Here is a 21,535-nt window from a genome sequence, read left to right as displayed (position 1 = left end):
AAACCTAAATCGAACCCTAAATCTAACCCTAACTCCAGCCCTAACCCTAAATCTAACCCTAACCCCAACTCTATGTCCAACTTTAACTCTAACTTGATCCCTAACTCTAACTCTAATTCTTCCCCTAACTCTAACCCTAACCCTAGCCTCAATTCTAGCCCTAATTCTAACCCTAACACTAATAGTAACACTAACACTAACACTAAAACTAATACTAATTACAACCCTAACCCTAATGCTAACCCTAACTCCAACCATAACCCTTATGCTAACCATAATCCTAGCCCTAATTCTAACCCTACCTCTTACTCTAACTCTTGTTCTAATTCTAATTCTAACTCTAACTCTAGCTCAAATCCTACCTCTAAATCTAACCCTTACCCTAACCCTAACTTTATTTGTAACCCTAATTCTAGCCCTAACCCTAATTCTTACCCTTACCCTAACTCTAGCTCTAACTCAATCTGTAACCCTAATTATATTTGTAACCCTAATTCTAACTCTAACTCTAATTGTAACTCTAATTTTACCCCTAATCCTAACCCTAACCTATATAACCCTAACTCTAACCCTAATTCTGAAACTAACCCCAATTCTAGCTCTAACCCTAACCTAATTCTAACCCTAACTATAACTCTATTCCTAACTGTAACCCTAACTATAAATCTAACTCTAATTCTTACCCTAAACCTAACTCTAACCCTAATTCTAACCCTAACTCTAACTCTAATGCTAATTCTAATCCTAACCCTAATTCTAACCTTGATTCTTACCCTAAACTAACTCTAACTCAAACTCTAACCCTAACTCAAACTCTAACTTTATCTCTAATTCCAACCCTACCCCTAATTCTAACCCTAACTCTAACTCTAACTCTTTTTCTAACCCTAACCCCAATATTAACCCTAACCCTAACTTTGACTATAAACCTACCCCTAATCCTTACCCTAACACTATATATAACTCTAACTCTAACACTAACCCTAATTCTAATCCTAATCCTAGCCCTAACTCTTACCCTAGCCCTAAATCTAATCAGGTAACTTTAATCCTAACCCTAACCTAACCCTGACCATAACTCTATCTCTAACTTGAACTCTAACTCTAACTTGAACTCTAACTCTAACTCTAATTCTAATGATAACCCTAATCATAACCCTAACCTTAATTCTATCCCCAATTTGAAACCTAACTCTAACTCTAATTCTAACTCTAACTCTTATACTAACACTAACACTAACACTACCTCTAATTTTAACTCTAACTGTAATTGTAACCCTAACCCTAATGCTAACCCTAACACTAACCCGAACTCTAACCTTAATGCTAACCCTAACCATAACCATAACACTAACACTAACCCTAACTCTAACACTAATTCTAATCCTAACCTTAATTCTAACCCTAAATATAACCTTGAATCTAACTCTAACTCTAACTCCAACCCTTATTCTAACTCTAATTCTAACTCTATCTCTAACCCTAACCCTAATTCTTATTCTAACCCTAACACTAACCCTAACTATATCTGTAACCCTAATTCTAACCCTCATCCTAATTCTTACCCTTACCCTAACCCTAACTCTATCTCTAATCCTAAGTATATTTGTAACCCTAATTCTAACCCTAACCCTAACCCTAATTCTAACCTTGACTGTAACTCTAACCCTGACCCTAACTCTAGCTCTAATTGTAAACCTAACCCTAACAAGAACCCTAACTCTAATTCAAACCCTATCCCTTACCCTAATTTTCATCTTAATGCTAACCCTAACTCTAACTCTAACCCTAACCCTAACCTCAACACTAACCCTAACCTTAATTCTAAGCTTAACCCTAAGCTTAACTCTAACCCTAACCCTAACCCTAACCTTAACACTAACCTTAACCATAAACATTAATTTGTCCCTAAAATCCAACCCTAAATCTAACTCTACCATAATTGGACTCTAACCATAACCCTAACCCTAACTTTAATCCTTGCTCAAAACTTAACTCTAGAACCTTAACCCTTACTTAAGCCCTAACCCTAACCTTAACCCTAACCTTGGCCCTACTATAACCCTAACCCTAACCATAACCATAAGTCTAACCCTAACCTTAACCATGAGCATAATTCTAACCCTAGACTTAACCATAACCATAACTCTATCCCTAACTCTAACCCTAAGCCTAACCCTAACTTTAATCCTAACTAAAACCTTAACCCTAATCCTAAATCTAACCTTAACCCTAACTCAAACCCTATCCCTATCCCTACAATAACCCTAACTCTAGCCCTATAATAACACTAATCCTAACCCTAACCCTAATCATAACTCTAACCCTAACCTTAACCATGAAAATAACTCTAACCCTTAACTCTAACCCTAAATCTAACTCTACCATAATTGGACTTTAATCCTAACCCTAACCCTAACTTTAATCCTGACTCAAACCCAAAGCCTAGCCTTACTATAACACTAACACTAACCATAACCATAACTCTAACCCTAACCTTAACCATGACCATAACTCTAACCCTAACCTTAACCATAAACATAACCCTAATCTGAACCTTAACCATAACTCTAACAATAACCATAACCATAACTCTAACCCTAACCTTAACTTTAAACATAACTCTAATATGAACCTTTACCATAACTCTAACAATAACCATAACCGTAACTCTAACCCTAACCTTAACCATAACTCAAACCCTAACCCTAATGCTAACCCTAACCCTTATTCTATCCCTAAGGTTAAGATTAACTATAATGGTAACTTTGTCCCTAACCATATATCTAAGTTTGACTATAACACTTTACATTACAATATGCCAAAAATAAAATTACTTTTTTAAAACCATAATCCTACCCCTAACTCTAACCCCAAATATAACTCTAACTATAAATCTAACTCTGCCATAATTAGACTCTAATCCTAACCCTAATCCTTAGTTTAACCTTCACTAAAACTGTAACCTAACAGTAACTCTAACGTTAACCCTGACTCAAAACTCTAACCCTAACCTTAACCCTTAGTTTAATCTAGATGAAAACCATAGCCCTAACCCTAACCCTCACCTTAACCTCAACTCAAACCCTTACCCTAACCTTAACCCTGATGTAACTCTATATACTACACTAACTCTAAATATAAACCTAACCTTAACCATCACCCTAAAACTAACCCTTTATCTACCCCTTTCTCTAACTCTAACAACAAATCTAATTTTAACCCTAACTCTAATCCTAATTTTAACCCTAATAACAAACCTAAATTCAACTCCAACTCTAGCCCTTATTCGAGCTCCAATTCTAACTCTACCTCTAACTTAAACTTTAACTCTAATTCTAATCCTAACCCTAACTATATTTGTAACCCAAATTCTAACCCTAATCCTCATATTAACTCTAACTCTATTTCTAAACCTAACCCTAACTATAACCCTAACAAGATCTGTAATCCTAAAAATAACCCTAGCTCTAACCCTAATGCTAACCTTGACTCTAATTGTAACTCTATTCTTGACTGTAACTCTAACCCTATCCATAACTCAAACCCTAATGATAGCCCCAGCCCTAACACTAACCCTAATTTAAATCTTAATGCTAACCCTAACTCTAATTCTAACCCTAACCCTAACTATAACCCTACTCTTTAATATAACATTTTATGTAACAATGTGCTTAAAATAAAATTGAATTAAAGAGATGCAAATAAACACCATATATAGAATTAAAAAATAAAATGTCCAACAATAATTTTATAAAAGTTTACACTATTACAATGTTATGGTAAGTTTATACAACTGTATTTAAAAAAAAAAAAAAAATCAGCACTAACCTTAAAAAAATAGAAAAAATTTTAAAAATACTTTTCCTCTTGCATCACGATTTCCACTAGCTTATATATACCTCTATATATATTACGCCGAGAGTAATCATTCTCAAGGTACCTATTTTCATTTTCATAAATCCTAACAGTGATTAATATAACCTTGGGATTAAATGAAAATAGGAACCTCAAGAATGATTACTCTCGGCGTAATATATATAGAGGTATATATAAGCTAGTTACATTACTTCTAAAGCATTTCTAGAGTACTCAAAACAAAAACAAAAAAAGATATTTCAAATTATAATATTCTATAAAAAGACATTTTAACTATAAACCTACTGATCTAACTACTAAACTTTACCAACAAATACAATTTGTTTCAAACATAAAATCTCAGTCATATAATAAATGATTTAATTAAACATTAACATTCTTTGTTTAATCAAAGAAAACTATATACTAACTTTAATTAACAACTACTGACTATAATGCTAACTTAGCATTCCTAACCTCCAGGAACTAACTAAACAAATAAAAAAAGCATTAATATTCACCCTTTTTCAAACACAAAAAGTAATAATAGTTATAACATTTATTTAAACCATAAATTGACTAAAAACCTCTAGATGATAGCTTAATCCTATTCTAAACCAATAATCCAAATAGTCGATACTAACATATTAATTAAATCCTAACATCACATCCTACACATAAATTTATTAATACTACTAAGCTTACTTACTACTAATCCATAATAATAAATTAAATCTAAAACCAACATATATTACTAACTAAACTTACTTTACACTAACCAAGTATACTAACTACCCCTTAAACTACATTTACATCCTAAACTAGTATCGTAACCCTTACTTAACACAAGTGGGCCACTTGGCCAGTAACCCTTTTCTCTTTCCAAGGATCCTTGGAGAACTTCCCCAAGTCTTATATACACTACCCTAGGTAGACAAATCGCTATCCAGGAAGCATTTCCTTCCTCCTTCCTAGCATGCATTCCTTTATGTGAGCCTTTAAGGGAGTTGTGATGGTGTTTAAAAGAACTATGTTTTAATATATTTTTTTGAGTTTGATGTTTCAACAAAGGTTGCCAAAGACCATGTGAGACAAGGATATAAAATTCAAGGAAGCATTAAAGTCCTTTTTACATGCATAACAGAGCTTTTTGAGGCATTAGGAAGGGTTTAGTCAAGTGGGGAGTGAGGTGGAAAGTTGGGTAGGGGATTGGTTAGTCTTAGGAACTAATGAAAATAGTTATAATTTTTTTTTGGTTGACTTTTCTCTACCTTGTGTAGGCCTGCATCCACTTTGGAGGAAGGAGAATGTGAGTGGGGTGGGGACCATGTATGTTCCATCCTAAAGTAGTACAAGGTACAAGAATCCCCAAAGGAGATGTCCTAGCCCCCAACAAATAATCACACAGTGGAAACTAGATAACAATGCAAGATATGATACCAAATCACAATAATTTATTGATAGATATAATTGATTACATGCAATGTGTTAGGCTATAAGGCCTTCCTAGTTATAGCCAAATACAAAGAAAGTAATAGTTCTATAAGATCCCTCAAGATCCAATCCAAATACTATCCTAGCTAGCCCAGATCTATAACATAGCAAGAATTTGGAAGAAACCACCAAGGAAATCTCAACTTGTGCTTGCAAGTCCACCAAGAAATCTCCTTGTTTTCTAGTCATAGCCCTAGCCCTTCTCAAACTTTATCCAAGATCCAAGTGTAAAATGCCTCACATTAGGTGCTCTGTTTAGACACTCACAACTTAATCACAATCCTACTATAAACTACCTCACATTTGGCGCTCTATCCAAAGACTTAGGAAAAACTCACTCTTTAGCTACTCTCCACACTTCTATAATTGAAAGAATCATTCCCTCATGAATGAATGAAAGAATCCAAAAGACCCATAGCTATACCAATTTAAGCCACAAGTTGGTCACAATGGAAATTAAATGCAAAAAATCAGCCTCCAACAGCAATTAAATGTCCAAAAATTGATACCTGAGAAAAACTATGATATCCCCTAGCCTCAATTGAATTAGAACTCATGTTTCAAAATAAAAGTAGTACTTTAGGTCCTCTACAACTCTTGAAATGTGCAAATCTTAATTCATTAAGAATATCTATGTATCCATGCCAAAAGTCATCCAAAGAAACCTCTCATGCAAACTACAAGAAATCGATAATCTAGGAGAATTTCCATATCTCCCAACTTATAAAGATGTAGTGCAAGGTAGGAGAATCTCAAAAGGAGATGTCCTAGCCCCAGGAAAATAATCACATAGTGGAAACAAGATAACAATGTAAGATATGGTACCAAGTAACAATAATTTATTCATAAATATAACTAATTACATGCAATGTGCCATGTTGTAAGGCCTTCCCAGTTATGGACAAATACAAAGCAAGTAATAGTTCTACAATATCCATCAATATCCAATCCAAACACTATCCTATCTAGCCTAGATCTATAACATAACAACAATCTAGATGAAACCACCAAGGAAATCTCATCTTATGCTTGGAAGCCCAATAATAAATCTCCTTGTTTTGCAGCCCCATCCCTAGCCCTTCTAAAATTTCAGCCAAGATCCATGTGTAAATTTTCTACATTTGGCACTCTATCCACACACTCACAACTTAATCGCAATCCTACTATAAACTACCTCACATTCTTTGCTCTGTCTACAGACTCAGGAAAAACTTTCTCTTCAACTACTCTCCACACTTACTCCTCCTCCAAATGAATGAATCACTCCATCATGAATAAATAAAAGACTCCAAAAGTCCCCTAATTATACCAATATAAGACACAAGTCAACCACAACAAAAATTAAATACTCATACATAAATTAAATGCCAAAGTCAGCATCCAACAACATTTAAATGTCCAAAAATTGATACCCGAGAAAAAATATGATATCTCCTAGCCCCAATTCAATTAGAACTTGTGTTTTAAAATGAAGGTAATAATTTAGGTCCTCTACAGCCCTTGAAATTTTTAAATGATTATTCAATAAGAATATCTATATGTCCATCCTAAAAGTCATGTACAAAAACCTATCGTGCAAATTGCCAAAAATTGATACTCTAGGAGAATTGCCATATCTCCCAACATATAACGAATTAGAACTTTCAAATTTGACTAGAGATATTAATCGAGGCTCTCTTCAATCCATGAAATTATCATCCTCTCATTAATTGTGAAAAATTAGTTACATAGCCTCCAACAAGCACCCAAAAAATTTAAAAAATAGTTCCAACAGCAAGGTAAAAATGGTTCAAACTTCAACTCAATCCATCTAATCTCTATACAATCATGAGGAAAAGTTCTAAAATGTTTCTCCAACACATCCCTAATAATGAAAAGCATAACTCCTCAAAAATCAAATCTTTACTCTATTGCATTAGACTCCCCAAGTAAATAGAAAAGTATGTCCGATACTTTGATGCCCAAAGAAAGATCTGCAACCAACTTCATCTTTACCAAAGGCTTCCACTTCATCAAAGTGAATAGAAAAAATCTAAAAATCAACCATTTATGCATCATCCACTGAAACATCATAATCAAATACATATCAACAACCTAATCAACATTCTCACACCCAAGAACAAATTGAACATAATGCTTCATTAACAACTAGTGAATCTACACTAGTAACATCACTCTCCACATCAATAGCAATATGTAGATCTCTATCAACATGTGCCAAACTCACAACACTAGCAACATCATTGCTTACAACAAGGTGCTCTACAACACATAATTGACCACCAACAACAACCAAATCATCCATGACCAAGTGCTCTACAATTTCCATGTTAGACTTAGCCAAAAAATCATAAAAACCAATATATATCCTAGTATTAACAATGTTAGGAATATATTGAACAACAACCTCTAGCTATTCTACAAGTTTTGTACCAAACTTCACAAACTAATCAACAAAACCAACCTCTTCCACCTCAACCTTTTCATGCCATATTCTCTCACAAATAAGTCTCTTAATTGGCCAAACAACTCTCTTCCAGATTGGTAGACTCCAACTCCAAAAATATATACAAAATTCCATCCTCATCCTATCCTTATCTTGGTCAGTTGAACTAGTATCAAACTGAGAAATCACCTTCTTAGTTTGATCAACAAAACTAGATTCAACCTGAGTAGACATCATAGAAATCTTCCTTTCCAACACATCATGGAGATTTAAAATCATCTCACAATCCAATCCTCTTAGAGCCATCTCCCAAGACCTTTGTAAACCCTCTGCAACAAATCCTTCCTATGCTCCTTGTGATTAAACTAAATTTTTTACAAGTTAGATCACAACCTACCACCTTCCAAGACCATGAATCTGCAATCCACAAAATCTCTACAATCGTGCCTCAACAAGATCAGTCCTCCATATTTGCATCCATCAATCCATCTATAAGTGGTCTGTAATTGCAAGTCAAAACCACAATCTACCACCTCACAACCAAGAGATCTAAGATTCTAGAAACAAAACCCATCACCAGATTAAGATCAACTCAGATCTACTTTTTCAATCCAAGTCCTGGTGCAAACTACCTCAACTTTGTTGTTCTGTCTATATGCTTAGGAAAAACCTTCACTCTAATACCAATTGATGTAGTACAAGGTAGGAGAATCACCAAAGGAGATTTCCTAGCCCCTAGCAAATAATCACACAATGAAAATAGGATAACACTGCAAGATATGATACCAAATCACAATAATTTATTCATAGATATAACTGATTACATGCAATGTGCTAGGCTATAAGGCCTTCCCTATTATGACCAAATACATAATGAGTAATAGTTCTAAAATATACCTCAAGATCTAATCCAAAGACTATCCTAGCTAGGCTATATCTGTAACATAATAGTAATATGGAAGAAACCACCAAGGAAATCTCAACTTGTTCTTACAAGCCCACCAAGAAATCTCCTTGTTTTCTAGTTGCAACCCTAGCCCTTCTCAAACTTTAACCAAGATCCAAGTGTAAACTACCTATCATTTGGCACTCTATCCACAAACTCATAACTTAATCACAATCTTTCTATAAACTACCTGACATTTGGTACTCTGTCCACAAACTTGAGAAAAACTCGCTCTTCAACTACTCTTCAGACTTACTCCTCCTTTGAATGAATGAATCACTCCCTCATGAATGAATAAAATACTCCACAAGACCCCTAATTATACCAATCTAAGCCACAAGTTGGCCACAACATAAGTTAAATACTCATACATAAATTAAATGCCAAAAATCAGCCTCTAACAATAACTAAATGTCCAAAAATTGATACCCAAGAAAAATTGTGATATCTCCTAGCCTCGATTGAATTAGAACTTTTTCTTAAAACTAAAGATATTAATTTAGGTCTTATAAAACCCCTAAAATTTACTACTGCTTATTCATGAATAATATTTGCACATCCATCTCAAAAGTCATGCACATAAACTAATTGCAAAAATTGATCAAAATTGATACTCCAAGACAATTTCCATATCTCCCATCTTATAAAGAATTAGAACTTGCACCTTTTACCAGGGATATTAATCTATGCCCTCTTTGATTATTGAAATGTGAATCCTCTCATTCATTGTAAAACATTAGTTACACTACCTGCAACAGGAACCCAGAAACCAGAAAACACAGTTCTAGCAGCAAGGTAAAAATGATTCAAACTTCAACTCAATCCATCCAATCTCTATGCAATAATGAGGAAAGGTTCTCCAATGTGTCTCCAACATATCCCTAATCATCAAAAGCATAACTACACCAAAATACAAGCTTGATGCTATTGCATCACATCCTATTGTTCTTAAATCTTTTTAACTATACATATGATTTTTGTTTAAAGTCTTTTCCCTCCACTTGCAAAATTGATATGGTAACTTTTTATTTACCTAAAATATGTTCCCTAATTTTGAATATATGTATATTACCTTATTGAAAAAATTTAACTTGAAATCAAGCGGAAGACATCTAGGGAATATTCCTTGTGACCTTTTTGAATTAAAAAAGATCCCATGTATGAACCAACATCCTGTAGATGTTCATTTTTTTCTCTATTTTTTTTCTTTCTTTCTTAATTTTCAAAAAAGAAAAAGTTACATTGTTTTAATTTCAACTTTCTAGTGATGATATTAGGACCATTTTCAATAATTTTAAGGGCAACTTGAGAGGTAAGAAGAATGTATTCCAACTTATATTTATATCTAGTAATTTATCAACATGTCTATTAAGGAATTTATCATATCCAATGTAGGTTAATCCAAGGACTATGTTCCAAATTTAATTTGCACTTGAACTCATATTGAAAATTCACACAAAATATACTTAAGATCAAATCGTTTCATTCCTTCATCATTTCTACAAGTTACAAGGAAATAAATCTATCACTATAATGTAAAACAACATTTAAACATTAACCATGTCTTTTATTTTCATTTAGAGACCTGAATTACAATGGAATAACTATTAAAACATTTTAATAATTCAATGAAACTTCTCTTATATAAGGGACTATAATTTTTTTTTCAAACAACAGTGGGATAGCCACATCATATTTACTTTATTCAAAATATGATTCAAGGACTCCATTAGGAAAGAACCAAGGAGGAAAACCCAATATCACTATCATTTCAAAAACAACGTTCACAATGAAGTTTACAACAAGATTACTATCCCAAGGAGAAGTCTCAAATATATTTGAATCAAAACACAAAAGGCCTAAATCTAGGTTGGCTCCATTTAAGATAGCGACAAAAAAATCTACAATTATATCAAGGTAACCATGGAGAATCAAAACTGATTGGGTGACAATCAGATTCAACACAAGCCACATTCAACCAATTACTCACATCCTAGGTTTACATAACAAGTTCATTATCGAACCAAGACAAGGGAGAAGGTGGATTTTTATAGGGTAGGAGAATTCAATCACAACACCAAAACAAATGCCCCTTCCAAGGCTAATAATCATAAGAACTTACGTTCTTTCACTTCTTAATTCCTAAGACACAAAATGGTTTGTATTGATGAGTAGGGTCCCATATCACCCTACCCTCTCCTCATCATGAGGAGAGATTCTGCACTAACGTAGACTCCAACTAAGGCCCTCCTCATATACATGGCCACTTTTACCCTATTTGAGGGTGTGTAATGTGAACATAACACTTACAATTTACCTCATAAAACAAAATATAAAAGTTGAAAAGAAAACAATTAAGAATCCCATAACAATCACATCCCTTATATGCTTCATCATACACATGTATACACACACATGCAGAAGGCCTACTTAAGCAGTAAAAAACACAACATGAAGAACAAGAACTTGAATGATTCAAATTGAATGATTCCTACCTTCACAAATGGTTACGATAAACTAAAATTTTGAGAAGAGTTATTCCTTCTTCCTCCTTCAATCCTAACTTTTCTCTCTCTAAATGTAGAGATTGGGTGAATACTCTTCAACCCTCAAATTTACAACTAAATAGACTTCTAAACTCACCAACCTAAAAATTTCAATTACTCCAAACTTGTCTAAGGCCTTCTAGGGTCTTCCTACTTGATCTTATCATTAAGGTAACCTTTATGGTGGACTGTAAACTTGGAAAACTCATGGTTAATTTCAATTTTCGCACTAAAGGAAAAATGAGATATTTGGGTGGTCATAAAAGTCAATAAAAGGGTTTAGAGGGGTGGAAAATGCCCCCAACGCATACACATACCCCTTGGGGGCTTGGTTTTCATTAATTTTGTCTTTTAGGATCATTTTTAAACCTATTAATTGGCTTTGAAATATTTAACCTCTCTAAAAAACCTAGGAATGAAAACTTACAACTAAACCCAAATTTGGGTAATTAATCTAGGCTCCCAGCTAATTAGTTCTAGATTACTAACTTAATCCATCTTAGATTATTAGGTTACTCAGTTAACCTTAATTATCATGCTAATACACATATATTAATTACAAGTATCAAGTGACACCATAAGATCATCATTACATAACATTAAATACTTTTCAATTACAAAATGATAGATATTCCAATTACAATATAAATAAAATACAAAACAACAAGGTTTGCAGCTTTAATTAGACTCGGCCCAAGGTTTCATAGATAGTACATAGGGTCAATTATTAGTTCTCTTTTAGATTTCTTGGTTAATAATCCTACACATTCATTTCAGACATTAGTAGTTCAAGAAAAATACATGTATATATTTAAAATTCATTTATATAATCACATAAATCGAAACATCAATCTTTTATTTAAATAACCTTTATCTCATTTCTTCTCATATATTTAACCATTAAAAATTGCATAGTTAAAGTATTAATTATATTCCTAATCCTACATTCATTTATTGTACTACACTATCAATATGCATATAACCTAATCATCAAGGTACCATAATTAACATCGTCAACAAAAGGTGAAACACCTCATATCATTGTTAGTACAAATTAACATTTAAACAATCAAGATAATGTAGTAATTCAAAAATCACAAAGTATTTAAAACATGAACGTATCAACTAATCTCAATTTTCATTAGGACATCTAAAATATAAAACATTACTTCATATCCATTCTAATATCATATAATAAATTTAATAGGGAAATTCATATTTAATAAGTGCATACAAGGAGGGACCTTACAAATAACAATTCTATCAAGATCAATTTAATTTAGTCATCATCTATACCATTTGATGAAAAATAGAACTAGTTTGAAAGAATTAATGTCCTAGTCATTTATATCATCCAAAATTATATAGTATTTATTTTTTAATTGTTGAGGATGCATGTCATTTCTAGATAAAATATTAGTGACCTCAAAGATTGTAGCTATCGCAGAATCACAAGTTTTTAATGTGTCATACAACTTTTTTATTTGAAATTTATAGCCATGGTAGTACATAGTTTTGTGGTTCTTGACCTAAAATTTTTCAAACTTCTCAAAATTATTTTCATTGACATGTGAATTGATATTAAACATTTTTGTCATGATAAATAAACTTATACATACCTTTCTACCTCTTAAGCAATATGCTAGATCAATTACCATTGGTATAATATTGGAATCTCTATTACAATGAGCTTCTTTAACCAAAGAATCAACACATTCCCATGTTAATGAATAACCATTTTCTTGAGATTGTTCAATCCATAGTGTTCTCCAATCAATATTACTTTCAATATACAAATGAAGTGATTCCCACTCATGAGAAACGATATAAAATAAAGACCACTTAGAAATAAATTATATTTAAGATAGATAAGAATTAATTAACTACACTAACATATTATAATTATCTCTCACTTTCCTCAATTTTCCTTTTCCCATCAAGTAAACCCCCTTCAAATTTTTTAATGGAGTTAGAACCCCTAATTTGATCTATTTGGATATTTTCTACAAATGTGGAAAAATATTCACTAATGTACACCATGGTCTGATATATCATATATCCCTCCACCATAGAACCCTTAGGATGTACTCTTTGTTAAACCAATCCCTTAAAAAAATTCAAGTACTTTACAACCATCCTCATTAACATAGTTGGTATAGGTCCACACAATTCAATCTCCTCAACTTGATGATGAGGTTGTGGTCTTGTACATTGAAAAATGTTGAAGATAAACACTTTAGCATTTCACACATAAGCTAACAACTTTTTCTCTTCCAATGTTTTATGTTTTTTTATCAATTTATTTAGATGACAACCACCCATAAGAGATTGAACACATAAAAGTATATAAACAAAAATTTACAAAAAATTATATCAATAAATTATAGAAAACATAAAGCAAGATGCAAATTAAATATATAAAACAAATCTAAGAAATAACACTTCTAACCTTATTTATTTCCCAAGACCATATATAACTTGTTTCATATTGTTTTCAAAGTTTTGTGGGAGAGATAGAGGTAGAATGTACTCCAATAATTATAAAATGATATTTTTAATATATTATAAAATAATGTAATGACATGAAGTTTGAAAAATATATTATAAATAGAAAAGAACATGACTTACCTTGACGAACGTATGTCAATCATGTGTTTTCCACCCTAACCCAAAATCACCTTTTTTTGATATGAGACTACTTATGTTTGTAGCAAATCCTATGGGAAATTTATTTTTTATATTGCTTATTTTATGCAATCAGTTTGTTGTTGTGTTAATAACTAGGGAAGGGAACTCACATTAATCCAGTGTCAAGTTCTATTTGATTCAATGAAAGCCTTTAATGCATGATTGGATTCATGAATGTCATTAATTTTTTTTCACAAATTCTCCTTTCACATGCCTTCAATTCAATATTTTACATACTATATTTGTTATATTATTTCCAATATGCATAAAATCAAACAAACTGTTGATAGGAAGGTTCTCATAGGACATAAACCTACTAAATTGTGAAGAATAGATTTGTAGTCCTTTTGGAAGTTGGTCATCATTTCTTTGACATGTCATGCCTGACCACTACTTCAGGTTTTTCTGCAAATTAGAACTTTGTTGTTATAAGATTTCCTTCTAATGTTATGTTTGTATTTTGAAGAACTTGGTTTTATTAATGTCTTTAGAATTATGAGACGGATGCTGAACATATTTTCTATTTAGAATTATGTTTTTAGCAATGATTTTAATTTAGGATTTTGTGATTTGAATTGACTTATAAATATTTGCATGTTGTTGGGTATCAATTATGTTCATTATGTTTCGAACTCTTGGTAAACTGCATTCTATTTTATAGTGCATGTTAACTTGACATTTCATAATCATTGGAATGGTAATACGCTATATGCATTTAGAACTTATCTTTGTAGTTATTAACATGTGACTGATAAGGGATTTGGATTATTGCATATTTCTTTGATATAGTTTTAATTATAAAAAAAAACTTATATATTTGTTTTAAAAGGGTATAACACCCTAAGTTGTAATTGGCACAAATATTTTCAATTATGTTTTAAAAAGGGGTGTTTTATATTTCTTGAATGGCATAGAACCCTAAAGGGTATTGAATGCCATGAATGTGGAAAAACATGCTCACTGTTTTGAAAGCCATTTATGGCGGTGGTGTTGCAACTATTTTGTGCATGACCCTGTGTGGTATCACATTTGAGTTGAATGCTTATTTATGAGGTTTTATGGCACTGAAGTTTTAGTCAACCATTTCGTGATGTGAGTTGGTTTGTTTTCTGGTTATGGGCTGGTTACTGGGCTGCATTTCTCTGTTGGTTTTACATTTGTGTTCTTGTTGCTAAGGTATCGACATTTTCTAGGGTGTTGGTTGGAGGGAAACTTTCTTTTGTGGTTAAGCTCGATGGAGATTCTCATCAGAGATTGCTTACCAACTTGGATTTGGCTTTTCGGGTTTTGGCATTGAGTTGGATTGCAAAGCACTTTTCCATCTTCAGTACTCACATAGGGGCAATTTATTACCCTACTCCCTTTTTCTTTGTTTGCAATTGCAATGAAATTTTAATTAGCATGTTGTAAATGGTTTTTGAGTTTTATATTTTGTATCGACACTCAAGGATGGATATGTGTAGAGCATGGCACTGTGTGCAATTCTTAGCCCTGCATATACCCATATTTGAATGTGGATTTAGGGAGAAATTAAATTGGGAGTTGCTGTATGCATATATTTGTTTGAGCTTTGCCCTAACCATATATTCTTTCTCCAAGTTAAACCTTGTTGGCAGCTCATGCTTGCGATAATTATTTAGTATGTGATTGTGTTATGTGTGAGTATTCATCTTTTATAGGGCCGAGTTCTGTGAGAAATTATATCTCAAAGCTTATTTGTTTTCTACAGCAAATAGGAAAGAGGTTCGGCCTCAGTCTTGAGTTTGTTTTAAAATTATCGACTCATAACCATAGTCGAGGGCAAAGGCATATCATTAAATAGTTACTATAAAACCAAACAAGATTGAAATGATATGTAAATAACATAGCATCTTTATGGTTTTTGAATGTTTGAAATGTTCCATGTTTAACAGCCAATACACTATCTGAACATTGTAGTGTGGTTCGGCACCAGACACGAGCTCGCATCAGGTTGGAAGACTCGTGACTTGTGAGGGGCACAGTTACTCTGTTTCTTAAAATATATAAATGTTTTAGATAAGGGTTATGTTATTGTTGATATACAATATGTTGGAATTCTACAATTTTGGTTATTGTATATTAAAAATAGTAAGATTGTGAGCAATTTTTGGGATAATTGAAGGTATTAACATTGTGTTAAATAGTTAATAGGAAACTCAAATTAAGTAGGAAAAAGTTTCTCTGTGACAACACAATTTACAATGGAAATTGAGTTTTTATTTAACTATCATTTTGTGGTAATGTTTGCAACTGAATAAGGCATTATTCTATAACAAGGACATCGATAGATGCTGTTGTATCACTAGGATCATTATGTGAATAGCTAGTGAGCATTTCATGGTTTTGGGATTTTACATCTTTATCATTTTTGGTCAATGATATAATGTAAGTTATATTGCATTTTTATGAGTTGTATTTTAAGTTGAATTCAGATATTGTATTTTAAATGCTGATAGTAGATGTAACTAGGTGCTATCTTATAGTTAAAGAGTGGTAAAACATCAATAGACATTTGGATATTCAGAAACTTTGTAGATTATCTTTTGTTAAGCATTGGTTGCACTTGGATTTAGTAATACTTGATTTTACTATGAAGTGTCTCAATAAGCATTTACAGATTGTTTTGAAATATGATGTTTGAAACAGAATCTTGCTTTATAAAGATGCATTTCTATTCTTAAATGAAATGGAAAGTCGTTTTAAGATGGATTATGATATATGTTGGTGATATGTCATTTAAAAGAAAGAATATCATATGTACATTGTATTATTATCTTGGCCAATTCAGAGGATAAGCTTAGTTTGTAATAACAGTAGGGATAAGTAGTATAGTACTATGACTGGTAAATATAATTAAACTGTTGTAGTAGTTTAGTTATATTTATGAGATCATAATATTGTAATATTTATTTCTATTGTTAAAATAACCTAAGTTTACTTTCAAATTTGACAGTAGAAGATGAGAATTTTAAGAATGCAATATCATGAGAAAATTGACTTGTTATTAGTTGCATGTGCATTCTTAGCATATCTGTTTGATGTGTATGTTAAGGATAGCTATAATGAACGTATATCGAGGTGGCTGAATATCAATTTATTCTATTCAATTAATTAATTCAGTGATAATTTTAAGATGAATTGGGAGGGTTAATTATAAATGAAAGATAATTGGCCTTACCTATGACTTAAACTAGTAAGGTTAAGTATGGAGAACAAGGCAGGTCTCCATTGTGTCATTTCATGAGTATTATAGAGAATCCCACTATGTGTTGTCTATGGGTTTACCATATATGGATGTAGTATCTTAGCACCATAGTGATGACACCTCAATATATGTATGGTTCATTAACCAATAATTCTTAGTGTGATTTTGATTTTGCATTGTTTAGAAGATGTTACTTCTTGCATAGTAATATTAGAATTGCACTATGTTATGTGGTTAGATATCTGCATTGCAGTTTTATATATATGTTTATTCTGACATGTATGCAGGTGGATTACACTTTTTAACTCAGTGTGTACTGAGCCCTCTATGTGTTATGTTGCATGTTTTTGTAATTTTCAGGTGTTCAAGTTGAATAACTAGTGCTAAGGAAGACTGTTGAAGTTACTTCTTGAAACTAAATTTGATACTTTTAAAATTCATATGTTGAACCTAGGCATCTTTGAATGATATTGTTCATCATTATTGTACTGAAATCATTATGTATAGACATCTTTATGGAAATTTATTTAGATGATATATTCTTTTATGTTAAGGTCTACGATTTGAGAATGATTCAGTCATTGTATTTGTTCTTGTAATATGATGTTATATAAAAAAAAATTTCTTAGGTTCTTTATGTTTGTTCATGGTTTAGTTTTATCTTTGTTAGTGGATCATTACATGACAACCTTCACAAACATCAATTACATCATTAGTAAACAAAAGATGAAAAAAAAAAATGATGATTTATTCTATTGTATTCCAACTTCCATAGGTGAGGTGTCATTCTTTGTAGCATTGATTTTGTCTCTTTTCTCCCATTGAAAATAATTTTTTTTGGTAATTGGATACTTATGAATTTTGTAGAGAAAGTATCTATTCTCATCAAACACCTTCTTTCCTAAAATTTTGAATGATGAGATTTCTTCTTTGGATGATAAACTAGATTTGCAAATTTTCCCTGTATCTAAAGACCTGCAAGATCATGTATAATTGGATGAAATATGTTAGTTTTGATATTTAAAATTATCATGTGCAAATTAAAAATACAATAAAAATGTGTTAGTACTATAATATACAAAAAATATGTGCTAACATTTTTAGATACTACAAAAATGTGTTAGCCTAGGGGCATCTTATATTGTGCATACAAGCATTGCACATAATTAAAATTGAATTTGTACTATTGGTCCAAATATTTCATACATAGTTACTCTATTCCATAACTTCAACAACTCATCAATAAGGGGCTCAATATATACATTCATGTCTTTTACTTGGTACTCACCCAGTTGAATGGGTAGAAACATTACATAATTATTATGAATATTATGTGTTTCCTCTTTATAGACATCGAAGGAGGAATTCTATTGCTAATAAAAAAATAAGGTTGGATTGAGTAAATGGATCCCATCTCTCCAAATGGATTGACACTATTTGTTACCAAAGAAAGCTTGAGATTAAATAAGGTTCTTCTTTAAATAATGTCCAAGTATCTTCCATGTCCTTAAATGTAGAACTATTTTCTAGCATTCATATAATTTTATCTTGACTTCTATTATGTGCATCATAATTCATAAATTGTGCCAAGCTAGTGTATCTAAATAATCATTATAGACATGGAATAATGAAAGTGTAACAAAGAACCTTGTGATGTACCATTTTTGTTGTTTTATTTGATTGATATCTACTAATGTCACAATCAAAGAATTGTTTTACAAATTCATGTTGATTACAAGATATACTATGATCATTATGAATTGCATGTATTATTCGATACTCCATTCCAACATCTTTAACATTTGGAAATAATTGTTGGAATGAGTGAGGTAGAATGTTTGATGGTACTAAAAAATACTCACCTATAAACCTATGGAAAGAAATAAAAAAATCAGTATAAAGAATATTAATAGTATGCTAACATAGAAGATTAAAAATATGACACACCTTATCATATGTGAGATTTCTACATTAGATAAACCATTCATAACTTTGAAGTTCACCAACAACAATATAGCAGAGAGAAGAGTTATTTGGGAGACTTAGTATAGGAACCTGTATTGCTTTTCAATTATAGGTATATCATGGTTATCTTCATCATCATGATCAAATCAGCTAATATCATCATCTTCATCATCTTGATTAGCTAGGCTAGTACAATATTCTTCAAACATGTTCTTTGGAACATGATCAACTATGCTAATACCTTAATATCTTCAATTGTGTTCTCTATTGAAAGATCATCTTATTCCATGTTATAATTACCTTCTTCTTCAATATTCACACCTTAGTGTTCCTTCATTTAGAAATCCATAGTCACTAATGGAAAAAAATAATTTCCTCCTTCTATGTGACCATGTTGCCTACACTATCTCTTAACTATCGTGATTAGAAGTATTCAATAGTTTTAAGCTCTTAATTTTTTTTTTCAAGATAATAAAATTTTCCATTACTTTTTCTTTTGATTGGAGACCATAATTTAGTAATTATCTCCTTATTTTATTTTGGGGTCATATTGTTAGGCATTGTCTTTCTTCTTATATAAATATTTGGGCTATAAAATTATATCAAATATAAACATCCAAGCATTATTAGTATCTTGTATAAAATTAAAAACTATAAAATATTGCTTACAAATTTAAAGCATGAAGACTCTTGTATCTTACCTTAAAAAAATATTCAACAAAAATAATTATTAGGGGTTTCCTTTAAATTGGAAAACTAGTTTTTTCATTCTATTTATTAAGAGTGGTAAGATGAATACCATCCCTCTAATTATAGTACCAATAAGATAAATCCTTTTATTATAGATTTATTTGGAAATATGATGGAAAATAGAATTAGCAAGTGTATAAGAAAAAAGGTAAAAATGTGCTAATAGGTAAGCAAGTTTCATACATAAGTATTTTAAAATTACCTAAAAAGAAAAAAATTTGTCTGCAATTCTATTTATAATTTGAACTTTCTTCTAGTTCTAGCATTAATATATACTCCCTCTTATTGGATCATGTCATTATTTTGTAATATCTTAGATCAAAGTTCATCAGGAATGTCAAGAAAGAAGATACACATATTTAGTCATTAGAAGTTATTCATATTATTATCATCATTATGATGATGCATCAAAGGGTGGACCCAGAACATTCATCAATAAAATTTTCGCATACTTTAATATCACAAGAACTCTTATGCAGAGTAATGGACTTTGGAAGTATCATGCCATAAATAATTTCAAATCAAATGACCTAAGAATTATCACCTAAATAGATATACTATGACATAATCTTTTGGGTTTTGTTGTCATCATAAAAAAAGGAAGATATGTGTTTGTTGGATTAGTAGTGAAAGAGATTTTTCATTGGTTCCTAGGAGAGGGAAAAGTTGTATAAAAATTTGTATTGATCCAAAATAGGAAGTTGTGGTCAAACATCCAGGTCTAATATGGGTGCTATAAACATTTGTTTAAATTATATTGGGCATTATAAAGTGCAGATCTAGACACTAAATTCAATGCATGGTTTTCTTGTAAAATGAAAGTGAAATAAATGCCTGGAAATTTTAGTTCAAAGTTTGAGACAAGTTATTTTATTAATTAATAAAATTGTACAAACTCTTTTGTAAGATCCTTGGCAATTCAAAATTTTCCATGAGTTTAACCATAGATGAATTTTATTCAATGACCATTTGCAATTAAAAATATGGATTTTAATTAATATCATTGTTGGGAATTAAATGATAATGTAAATGTCATTTGATGGAAAATTGCAAACCATTCCCTACATAGATTGAATTGCTACGTAATTTAGAGATCATTTTCATCACAATAAAAGATAAATTGGAAGATAACATTTCAATTCCAAGTGCTAATGGAAGGAAATTTTATTATTAACTTCCACTTTAGGGGTTTGGTCTACATTTTTTTTGCACACAAGAGCCAACATACAAATACATTTCACTCTTTTAACACTCAACTGCATAAAACCTTTGTCAAAGAGACTTTATTTCAACACATTTAAATTCTGATTTTTATCTCTAAGACCCTTCAAATAGTGAATTTAACTTTTTTGTACATTAAATAACTATTATAATTCCACACAATTATACCCTAGTTCAAGCGTATGGCTGAAATCACATCATTCTAATCATACCAAGGTTTAAAATATTTAGAAAGGGGAGGTTTTCTACTTATTTTTATTAATTTTATCATATATAGTAGACCTGATTTTACACTTTTATCAAACCCTTTTAAAAAAGTTTAGGAAAAAATTAAGGTTAACATTACTAGCAGTAGGACTTCTAGCATTAAGAAAACCCAATTTGTAAAGATTTTA

This window comes from Cupressus sempervirens, chromosome 11 (assembly GCF_028749045.1).
Source record: "Cupressus sempervirens isolate cs-2001-9-10 chromosome 11, ASM2874904v1, whole genome shotgun sequence".
In the NCBI taxonomy this organism is placed as follows: Eukaryota; Viridiplantae; Streptophyta; class Pinopsida; order Cupressales; family Cupressaceae; genus Cupressus; species Cupressus sempervirens.
This window is presented reverse-complemented; position numbering follows the sequence as displayed.